Source organism: Ictidomys tridecemlineatus, chromosome 4 (assembly GCF_052094955.1).
Source record: "Ictidomys tridecemlineatus isolate mIctTri1 chromosome 4, mIctTri1.hap1, whole genome shotgun sequence".
Lineage (NCBI taxonomy): Eukaryota > Metazoa > Chordata > Mammalia > Rodentia > Sciuridae > Ictidomys > Ictidomys tridecemlineatus.
In genome coordinates, this window is record NC_135480.1 from 187142239 (window position 1) to 187154014 (window position 11776).

Here is an 11776-nt window from a genome sequence, read left to right on the forward strand (position 1 = left end):
CTAACAGAGAGGTCACTTTTAAGAAAGAAGGTAACAAGTCTGTTGTAGATATGCAGAGACACTCCTGGGCACTCATGGGGAAATGTTCAGAAGTGATGTCCTGAGAACCAGAAATGCCTAGAGATACCAGGCTGAAGACACAGATGTGGGAGCCCCTGGCGACAGAAACGGGAGCACTGAGCTAGGATGGCCTGCAGGACAGTAAGAACGAGGACGGAGGAAGTAAAAGCACAGGAGGAGCCAGGGTAGGCTGCGGGGTAGGAGGAGAACAGCATCACAGGAGCCCTGGCATGAGGAGCCCAAATAGGCTGACACATGAGAACTCGGCTCTGGTCTTAACAAGTAAGCAGTCTCTGGCCATGTCCGCAAAGGGAGTGTCAGTCAAGTGGCAGGAAGGGGAAATCTGGTGCCTGTGGGCTGCGGAGGAGGCTAAGGCTGCTACACAAATACCTCAACATTCCACCTGAGGTTTTAAGTGTATCAAAATGATCTCTTTCTGCACACCCACGCTTATGGCAGCTTTATGCACAATAGGCAAAAGGCAGAAGCAACCAAGTGTCCATCAGTGGGTAAATGGACCAACAAAACATACAACTGCATAAAGGGAATATTATTCAGCCTTCAGAAGGAAGAAAATCCTGACTCAGCTATAACATGGATGAGCCTTTAAACCACGCTCAGGGAAAAATCAGCCAAACAAGAAAGGGCAGGGTACCATGGCACTCACAGGAGGCACTTATTGAGGCAGAAAGTAGAAAGGTGGTCGCCAGGTGCTGGGGGAGGGAGGGAGTGATGTGACCACTTAATGGGCATAGCGTGCATTCTGGGAGACGCAGGGAGTTCTGTGGACCAATGGTGACCATCACACAATAGTGTGACTGCACTGAATGCCACTGAACTGTACCCTTAAAACCAAAGTGAAATGATGAATCTGTGTGCATTTCACCCAAAATTTAAAATTACATCTTTCCTTCGATATAGGAATAGAATTTGACTCCTGGAATGGAATGGCAGGAGCGAGTCCTTCACAGTTGCTGTGGACCGTCCCTCCAGGAGTTGAGGCAGTGACCCCAGGGCGAGGCTGTCCCCCAGAGGGAAGGTTTTTCCCTCCAGCCGGCAGGAGATCAGTGGAGGAGGGTAAGCTGGAGCCAGAGACATTTATTTTTTTCAGACTAGAAGGAAGGAGAGGAGAAGAGGCAGAAGATGAAAAGGAACAAGTGGAGGGGGGGCCCTCAGAAGCTTCCAGCATCACAGGCAACTGGAGGGGGTGGTGAGGTCACCCAGAGGGAGGACAACAAGGAGACCTGGGGAGAGCAGGAAGGTCGGGTCAGCTGGTGTGAGAGCCAGGTGAGAGGACCGGATGGACAGGAGGGAGGGCCCAGGTGGCTGAGGCTGAGGCACTGAACACGTTATCTGCAACCAGCACTGGGGGGTTGGGGGGGGGGCGCTTCCTCAAAGGACGGTCCCTTCACCAGCCACTTCCTGAACGCTGAGAGAAATGCAAATTTTCCAGTCCCCCCTGAGGTTCCGATTCAGACCCACAGAATCAGCAGCTCTGGAGGTGGACACAGGGGCCCAGCACCTGTGTCTTAACAAGTCCTCCTGGGGACTCTGATATGCAAGTTTGAAAAGCACTCTTAAAGAATATAGGGCTTCAATGGCAACTCTATATAATCTTTTTAATAGGAAAAAAAATGTAAACAACCTAGGAACTTCTACATAAAACAAGAAATGCATAACTGCTTCAATACCAACACGCTGTATTTTTATAGCAAGAGAAATGGCAAAGGGTATGAACAAAATAAGAAAAATGTATATCCTGTCTCATACTGTAAGCCCTGGGCACCACCCCCGATCTGCCACAGGCCAACTGCCCATCCTTGGGTACGCCACATCTTTTTCGGGGGCCTTAGGTTCCCCAGCTATAAAAAGAAAAGGCTTTTCTAAGGTCCCTTTCAGTTCTGACACTGTGTGACTCTGTTCTATTAAAAAAAATGCCCCCGAACTAAATGCTTTTACCTGTGCCTGGGAGGGCAAGTACATTGTTAAGTAGTAAAATCTAACAGCACATTAACTGGAAAGCCTTTGCAACGTTTCCAAGGCACTGCACTCTAAGAACTGAACGTTCTGCATTAACTGGCTCCTCCAACAAAGCCGCTGGGGCCTAGAGTTATAAACACTCTAGTGCCCTGACAATGTCCTTGAGGTCCACATGACTGGGATGCTTCCCAGAAAGTAGCTCCGTATCGTCACATCTTCATCCACTTCTTAACCCAGGAAGTCAGGGTTAGCATTTTCTTCTAAGAACCTGACTGCATGGATCCTGGAGCCTGGCCCTGACCAGCGTCTGCACACTTGATAGTATGACCCTAGACTTCCCAAAAAATGGCCCCAAACTGACCCTGTCACCAGGATCTTTCAAGGTTGGTTTCCTGCCTGGTTTCTCTGCATCCAAGTCCCTTTCTGCACCTACTAGTCACCTAATGCCCATCCTCCTGAACACAGCCAGGCTCCCTGACCAAGTAGCAGGAAGGAGCACACTGAGGGGAGGGCTGCAAAGAGGCTGCAATGACAGGAGCAAGCTGGGGAGGGGACACCCAGGGTGTGGGTGCCACAGAAGTGTGGGACCAAAGCCATGAACACTGGGCCCCTGTGCAATGCCAGGGAGATGGGGAGACTGGTCACTGTTGTCCTCATCCAGGAGGAGGGTTTCTAGTGCCAGAGGGATTTCCACGGTCCTGCAGCACTGATCCTAAATCTCAAAGCCACACTTGAGTTGACTAGGGCAGTCCCAGCTGAGGCCTGTCCAGCATGTGCAGTTATTAACAGCACCTCCTTTCATTCTCCAAACGTCCTGTTTGGATGATGAAGTCGAGATGCCTTGTTCCTGGGCAGCTAAGCCTTTGAAGTTAGAGGTGCAGTGAGAAATGGCGGCTTAGGCCAGGAGGGGACTCCAGTCTGACTCTAGGCCCTCCTCAAATGTCCCCTTGTTCTCTCTCAAACCCTCTCCGCAAGCCATCCTCCAGCATCTGCTTCTACACCTGCAAGGACAGCAGGCTCTCTCTCTGCTGAGGAAACCTCTCTTTGTTATAAACAATTTACATTTGACTGCAACAAATAACAACATCCCTCAGCAAGGAAAAAGGCAGAGGTGGGGGAGGCCAGAAACCACACAGCTGCTCCTTCCCCTCACCTTCCCCTCACCCAACACTACTCACCCAAGTGCACTGGACAAAGGGTGAGTTAGAACATAGGCCCAAATTGAGGGGCATGAAACCAAATGACCAACCTATGCTCTCCCAAATTGTCCAGGTCATGAAGGACGAAGCAAGGTTGAAGAACTGTTTAAAGGAGACCACAGAGACGTGGCAACTGTATACAATGCATGCTCGGAGGGTCTCTGTTACCAAAAGGACATTAGTGAGATGACTGGCAGAACTTGAGGACGGTCTATAGGTTGGTCCCAGCACTTACTGTAATGATGTTAGTTTTGTGATTCTAAAATGCATTCTGTAGTTTTGTAAGCAGTGCCATTGCTTTTTAGGAAATAGATTAAAGGGGAAAGGAAGAGCCTCTCGGTGATCCTCCAATGGTTGGAACAAAAACATCTACATGGAAGGAAAGAATAAACGGGGTAAAATGGTCATGGGGGGGAATCGGGCTGAAGAGGACATGCGAGTTCTTTGTTCTGTTCTTTTAACTTTCCTGTAAGTCTGAACTAGGTCAAAATAGAAAGTTAAAAGGAAAAAATACAGCTTAGAGAAAGTTTAACAAGAGAGAGATCCTGCCTTTTCAGAGCTCACAGTGTAGCTGAGGAGACAGGTACTAATACAAATAATTACACTAAAAAATTAACTGCAAAATTGCCATCAAGAAAAGCGCCATCAAGGAGAGTACTCTGGTGGCATGACCATTTATAGCAGACAGTTTAACCCACCTCAGGAAGGTGAGGGAGGCATCTGCAGTCTTGGGGAGGAGGGGAAGCTGAGTGGCCTCGGGGTCTACAGTGCCCTGACAGGAGCACAGCAAGGCGGGGCTGGGAAGACTGGGCCAGAGGGAGAGGCCAGGGAGAGGCACTTTGTCTTTATTCTAAGAGCAACAGAAAGTGTTCTGAGAGACGCTGGGCTGCAGAGCAGAGAACAGACTGGAAGGGAGAGGGCACGTAGGACTCCACCACAGTCAAGAGTGACCGCTTCCCCCAGGGGCACTGTCTGTCTCTGCTTTCTATGATCACCACGTACACGTTTGCCAACCTAGCAGAGGAGGGGCCAGGGGAACACAGAGGGGACAGTGGGCTCAGGCTGCCCCTTCCTCTCTCCAGGTCATCAGCAGGCAGTGGTCAGGGATGCAGGAGGGAGCTGGTTCTGTCTCTCTCACCCAGAGCCTCTGGGACAGTCCCTGCGGCTGACTTGGCTGAGGGAGGCAGGGTACGGAAGGCGGGTCTCCATACCCCACTCCCTAGTCAAGGGCCTCTCACCAACACAGCTCCCAGCCAGCCACAATTCCTTTGTGGCCCTGCCTCTGGGATCCCCCGGAATAGGTCCTGCAGCGATGCTCAGCACTGAGCCAGACCCAAGCACTTGTCTGGGATCTTCTGTCAATTTTTCATGGGTTATTAGCTCATTTAAAACAGTTTAGGGCTGGGGTTGCAGCTTAGCGGGAGAGCACTTGCTTTGCATATGTGAGGCCCCGGGGTTGAGTCCCAGCACTGGGAAAAGAAATCCAGCAGCTCAAAGAAAATAGGTTCTATGGTGATACTCACTTTACAGATAAATGATCTGGGTGGGGACAGACATGGGTTCAAATCTAGGGTGCTCTGCTCATAAGCCCTGTGACCTTTGCGGGTCCTGGTTCCCAGGCCACCATGTGCACCTCTCATTGGCTGGTTTTCCTATTCCATCTGTCAAAGAGGTTGGTAGGAATGAGCAAAATTTGGAGGCTAGAAGGCACCATTTGTTCCCTTTGGGGGCACCAGAGGATAAGTGCAGAAAATTCACTCCAAACTACACACTGCATAAACATTTGCTAAAAGCTGTGTATCCTGACGAATCATAAGACCTGGATTTTCCAGCGCTATCCCAATTGCAAGTCCTCTGTCCTAACTTTCCACATAAACCATCAAAATGTCTCAAAAATTCCACTCTCTCAGTATCCAAACACCTCTCAGGCCTCCTCTTGTACAAAGCAGCAGCACATTCTTTTTTGGACTACCCATCCCAGGCTTTGGTTCAGAAATGCAGTCAGCAGAGCGCTGTTGGCCCCCTGAAGGAAACGGGGTCAGAGAGAAATATCTGTGGCCATCAGCAGGGCCTCACGTTCTCAGGTTCTCAGACTTGGCTGTTCCCCGGCACAACAAAGTCAGTTATAGCCAGAGGTGACTTCAGTGACCAGAACACCACTTGCACAGATACACATAGTACTTAGGTGAGCTCTCTGCCCCCACCTACCTACCGGCCTAAAGGAGTCAGTCAGTGTTTGGAAAGCTCTGGGAACAGTGGCTAGCCGCCTGGGAGTACCACATTAGGGTTAAATAGGTAAAACCAGAGCATCCCAGGCAGAGTGGATCCTGCTTCAAAGACAACCAGAGGTGTCACTCCCATGCTGGGGAGACAAAAAGAACTGGCACTAACCCCTGTGTTGGGTAGGTCCAGCCCTGCAGAGATGGGGGAGCACCCTATCCGTAAGAGTGGGGTCTTGCACCAGTGCAAGTCAAGAGGCTGGGCCTGAGCCAGCACACTGGCCCACATGTCTAGTCCCATCTACTCAGGAGGCTGAGGTGGGAGAATCGCTTGAGCCCAGAAATTCAAGGGCAGCCCGGGCAACACAGCAAGACCCTGCCTCAAAAATAAAAAAATAAAAAAGAATGGGTTTGGAAAGAGTCAGCAGGCCTAAAATATGAAAACTCTCACGTCCTAGGGACAGAGCTCAGTGGCAGAGCACCTGTCTTGCCTGTGCAAGGCCGTGGGTTCAACCCTAAACTAAAACATGGGAGGTCTCTTCATGCCTCTGCATCTCTGTTTCTGCTATTCTGTCCACCCTGAATGCCATTTTTTTTTTTAACTTTCAAGGCTTAATGCAAATGTCAGCAACTCCCTATGGTATTTCCTGGTGCCCCTCAAAATGAATGGCCGCCTCCCCCCACATTGCATCTGGTATAATCCCCCTTTAAAGTAGTTATCAGATAGATAGATGGATGGATGGATGGATGGATGGATGGATGGATGGATGGATAGAGACACACACATGCACAAGTGTTACAAATCATTCCAAGGCAAGGTTCAGCTTTCATCTCTGCAGCCCTCTGGCCTGACAAATAGTATAGATTCAAAAAATATCTGAATTTGTGGTTGACTTTGCTGACAGCTGGTCTTAGAATAACCAATTAATTTGGAGGCTTCAGGTAGGTACAAGCAGAAGCTCGGGTCTCAGAAGCCATGGCCGGATCAGATTTCAGCCAGGAGCCTACCAAGAGCTTCCCTTAGTCTCCTTTGCAGCCCAAGGAAAGAAGATACCTGGATGAAGGGCGGCTGAGGTCATGAGGTCGCCAGGGCCCAGACAAGAGCAGTACGCAAGGGACCTGGATCAGTGCCGCAAGGGACCTGGATCAGTGCCGTCTGAATCAGAGTTGGAAGGAAGAGCTGACCCTTGGGGAGCAGCCCTGCCCCTGCCAGCCCAGGTATGGCCTCTGGCCTGTGGCATTCCAGCCCCTGCTGCAGACCCTGGGAAGAGTGGAAAGATCAGCCCTGCTTTCTAGGAACTCACTGTCTGGTGGCAGGAGAGTGAACCCTAGGATTAGGTCCAGAGGAGTTCTCAGGGACCACAAATCGCTGATCCCTCTCAATCTGCGCCAGTCCCTGAGAATTCAGGAGGGAGGTGCTGTTTCCCTGCTCCCTCTACTACACAATGCTGATCCCCTCTGCTCAGTTATTTCCATTCTAGAAAACAGCAATTAGTCCTCTCACTCCTGGTCCCATTCCATCTTTTCCAACTCAGTTTCCTGGGGGTGGGGAAGTCAGGAGGCCTGGGCAGCAACCCTTCCAGTTCACAGTGAAAGGTCACTGTGGGTCTCAAACCTGAGACCGTCTGCCATCTTGGAACCCCAACTTCTTTCTGAGATAAGGTTTGTCTATGAACCTTGCCTCCCTTACCGGGTCCCTAAAACTTGAAGAATGTTAAAAGCTACCAAAATACCTCTGGTGTAACAGACAAAGCGAACGCTCAGAGATAGGAGGAGTGAGCAGTGTGGGATCCTGAATTTGCCTCCACGGTAACCGGGGCTCCTTCTCCTGCGCTAAGCTATCCAGAAGGGCATGCCAAGGGTCTGGCCTGGCCTGAACCTGCTGCAGGGAAGTTCACCCAGGCACCCTGTGTTTGTTGGGGGCTGGTCCAACTCAGCATCCCCACCCAGCTTTGCACCTGCCATACAGAAGCAGCTCAATCAGTGGAGCTATTCTGAAATGCCTTTAGTAACCTGACCTTTTACAAGCCCCAGCTAATGTCTAATTTGCATATATGAGTCCTTTTTAGGAGAAGGCAAATCACCAGAGACAACCAGGATCAATATAGAGTATTAGGCACGTTTTATTCTACTCTAATTCTCTGCAAATTGGTATTCCATTAACTGTATGTGGGATTTATGAGAGCTCGCTATAAACTAGAATATTTAACTAGAACAGCCTACTCTCTCCCAGATAATGGCCTACTCTTGTTAATTTTCAACTAGTCAGAAAGGTTTCCAGCTTCCAATATATTCTACATCCTGATTCAATCATGAGGAAAGTCACCCAAGTGAAGGCTTCCATGTGACAAAGGGCAGTTGGATGCACAACAGAAAGATTTGCCCTGGGACCCAGAAGACTTGGGTTACATCCCAGTTGTACCACATACTATGTAATTGGCTGCTCAGAGCCTCAGTTTCCTCATCTGTGAAATGGGAGTAACACCAGCCTCGTGGGGGAGTTGTAAAAATCAAATGAGATGATACTGGTAACTCCATACAGCTCCAGAAGGTGAAGATTATTATCATAAATGCACAGATGGGGGCTGGTAGAGTGCTTGCCTCGCATGCACAAGGCCCTGGGTTCAATCCCTAGCACCACTAAAAAAAAGGAAAAAAAGTGCACAAAATGAAATTCTCAAAAATTCTCAGAAAACAGGGATTATTTAAATTGGCAGTTTCAAAGGAGAAGGGGGGACACTAAGCCCCCAAGAGACATTTAACAATGTTTGGAGGCACAACTGAGAGATGGATTGCTACTGCAGTATACGGAGTAGAGACCAGGGATGCTGCTAAATGTCTACAATGCATATGACAGCGCCCTCAAAGAGGAACTATCAAACCCCAACTGTCAATTGTGTGAGGTTGAGAAATCCTGATCCAAATAATCGCTTAAAGTTGGGCCTGGGAGTTTTGTAGAACAAAAATCCTCCTAAACAGGCTTTACTTTCTCAAATCATCTGCTTAAACATTTGCAAGATGATCCATCTTGCAAAACAGCTCTTTTGTAAGTGAAGCCAAACTGCCAACTTCTGGAGTTTCTGAATGCATAAAACTGCTTTTAAGGAAGATGCTCTCTGATTACACTTCGGGAAATTGTTTTTCCAAAGCCTCTGCGTTCAGCAGAAGTTCTCCTGGGCACAGACAGGCCCAGAAGATGCTTTGCTAATTCTAATTTCCTGGTGAAATGGGAGCCACGAGGGTCTCTAAATGAATTAAATTCACATCACGCCAACTGCTCGCTTGCTTTGTGCCGGGCACAGAGCCAAACACCTCCACATAATTTATCCCACTTAATCCACCAACAACCCAATGAGGTGGGCATTATTACCGGCTGTTTGCAGAGGAGGAAATGGTGGATCAGAGAGGTTAAACGACTTGCCCAAGGACACCAGCTGTCCAAGGGGGAGCCCAACCTGAACACAGGTCTCCAGTTTCCGAGCCACAAGATCCTTCCATCACCTCGGGAAACCCAGGTGTCAAGTTGTCCCAACTTCCCATAAATTTTTAAGGCAACTGCAACTTCTCAGTAAGTTTAGGTGGCAGAACACGGGCATTTCCGGGGAGCTGAGCGCTCTCACCTACACTCCCCCACTGCAGCTGTCTCACCGCAGTTACCTGATAAATCATTCCCTATCGCCCGCGGAACGGGAGGGTTTATTGGCGCTGGAGTTCGTGCCAGGCCCAGGAAATGCCATCTTTGAAAGCCTAGAGGCGGCTTCGCCCCGGAGACCGAGCTCTGGCGGCCCCCGCCGGCTCGCTCCCCGCGCGCGATGGCGCCCGGAGCCGGGGTCGCTGCGGCGCGGGGCCCTCCCGCGCGCAGGCACCGGGCTCGGCGGGTTGCGCCCGCCCCGCTCGGCCGGAGCGCACGCCCACGCCCGCCGCGCCCGGCGTCCCGGACGCCCGCCCCAGCCCCGCCGCGCCCGCCTCGGCCCCCGCCCTCTGCCCCGGGCCCGCCAGGTGAGCGCGGCGCGGCGCCCCCTCCCCGCCCCGACGTGGCTCCGGGACCCCGCGTCCTCAGCGCCGCCAGCCCGCCCGCGCGTCCGCCGCGCGCTTGGGGACAGTGGGGGCGGGGCGGCGCCGAGTGCGCCCCTAGCCCCGGCCGTCCGCACCCTGCCCCCGGCCCTCTGGGGTCGCGCCGGCCCGTACCTGCAGCATCCGGGGGCGCGGGGCGCCCAGGTAGGTCGCGCGTGCGGGCGGCGCGGAAGCTCGCTCGCGGCGCGACCTGGCCGCCGTCTGAGCATGCCCAGTGCCGCCCGCGGGCGGCTCCCGCCGGCCGGGCTGGCCGCGACGGGCCCGCGCGCCGGGCGGGGGGCGGGTGCCCGGGCCGGCCTGTGGGGGCCCTCCCGCCCCCGCCCCGGGCGGCGCGCTCCTGCGCGGCTTCCAGGACCACCTGGCACCACCGCGGAGCTCAGGACCGGCCCCGGTTCCTTGGCTCCCGCACGCAGGCGTTCGTTTCTTACGCATTTATTGCACACCTACTATGTGCTGGCCCTCACCATGATTTCATGCCGAGAAATGGCAAACAGTTGGCGCCCAAGAACTCTTTAAAACGAGGGGGAGAGGGGTCTTACACTACGGGTCAGCGGCTGAAATGGGGTTCTGTTGGCTCTCAGTGCCGTGCTAGTCCGGCTGCTGTAGAAAGCTTCCCGGGTGAAACCTTTCCATCCATGGTTTGTGGGGCCCCCTACCTGATCCGTGTTGCTACTTGACTCTTAAGCCTCCTCTCGCACCTGCCTTCCTCCAGCTCCAGGAGCACCTTTCTGTTCATCAGACACTCAGGGCTTGAGCAGCCTCAGGACATTGCACGTCTGTCCCTCTGTAGGACGCCTTTGCCCAGCTTTTCACGTGTCTGGTGCCTCCTCCTTGTACATATATCCCCTCATTGGAGAGGCCTTCCCTGACCACCTTTCTAAATTGGCCCTCGACTTCTTAATTTTCTTCAAAGCATTTGTCACTATCCACTCAACCAATATTGCCGAGTTCCTGCTGCCGTTTTTACACGTGCAGTTAACAGACAAAATCCTACCCCATGGTTAGGGGTTGCAGGAAGAGAGACCCGACAACAGATCAACAGCAAATTAGCAAACGAAGTAGCACAGGAAAGGCGAGAAGTTCTTTAATGGGAAAAGTGCCAGGTGAGAAGGCTTGCGGGTGGAGTTGGTGCAATTTTCAATGAAGCGGTCAGTTCAGGCCCTTGAGCTGATGGAGTAGTCTAATCGGGTGGCCGGATCGGGTGACACTGAGAGGTGACATTTCAGCCCCGCAGACGAACGGGAAGAGCATTCCTGGGAGAGGAACCAACCAGTGCAAAAAAAGCGCAAGACTGCGGAAGGAACTTCGAGAGAGCAAACTTTGGCTTTTCCTGATTTGCTCACTTCTTCAGGTGTGGCCCCTCTGGAACGTCAGTTCCAGGGCTGTAGCTCTGCCTGTCTGCTGCAGTGACCCAGGCCCTTCAGCTGCGCTTGGCACAGAGTAGGAACACGTGTTGGATGAATGCGTGAACTGAAGGATGGAGAGAAGCCTGGGACCCTCCGGTCCCGATCCGATTACCCGAGATCCAGGGAGCCATCTGTCCCAGAGCCGTGCGGTGACCCCGGCAATCACTTTAGTCCTTGTCACCGTGGCACACGTCCCGCGGTAGCGCCACTGCTGCGGGCGCCGCCCGGGCGTCGCGTCGGGGGAATTCCGATGGAGCGGAGTCCCTGGGGCAGCGCTGCAGGCGCCCCGCCCCCGTCGGGCCGGGTCGCCGGCAAAACCTGGAGCCGCAGCGCCTGCCCAATACTGCTCGGACCGGCGGGGAGCGCACTGGGCATGCTCGGAGCCGGGCGGGGCCGAGCTCCGGGAAGGAGGAGCCCTCTGGAGGGCCAGCGACGCCCCACAGAGCTCCACCTGGCCTTTGGTGGCTCGCCCTTCCTCCTTCTCCCGGGAGCGGCTGGAGAAGTTCCCCCCACCCCCCAAAGCGCAGTGGGAAAACAATTCCGAGTTAGCAGAAGGCGTTGTACTCTCTCCATCTCTAGCTGCTGTGGATCTGAAGCGAGCACCTTTCCCTCTCTGTGTTCAAGTAATACGGATTCCCACGCTTTCATATGTGTGGAGTGTGAGGAATTGTATTAACACGAACTTGTTTCGTCCACTTGAAAGGTTTTTGTTTTCTTTTGGTGCTGGGGATTGAACCTAGGGCCTTGCACATGGTTTAGCACTCAGCTGTGAACTTTGCTACAGACCCCCGCTCCCCAAATCTCATTCTCAGTTATTCTTCATCCTCAGACCAATTTG

The 11776-nt window shown here is 52.6% G+C and overlaps 1 protein-coding gene across 4 annotated transcripts in view; it reads right to left on the reverse strand.

Moving 5' to 3' along the window:
* Ptpn3 (protein tyrosine phosphatase non-receptor type 3) overlaps positions 1-11289 on the reverse strand; it is a 109085-nt gene extending 97796 nt beyond the window's left edge. The window contains exon 1 of one of the 4 annotated variants that reach the window (XM_078047933.1): positions 10231-11289. The gene's annotated coding sequence lies outside the window, so the exon portion shown is untranslated. Of the gene's footprint in view, positions 1-9646; positions 9788-10188 lie in introns of those variants that run through there. The other 3 variants (XM_078047931.1, XM_078047930.1, XM_078047932.1) reach the window with 3 other exon arrangements.
* Between the last annotated feature and the right edge of the window lie 487 nt (positions 11290-11776).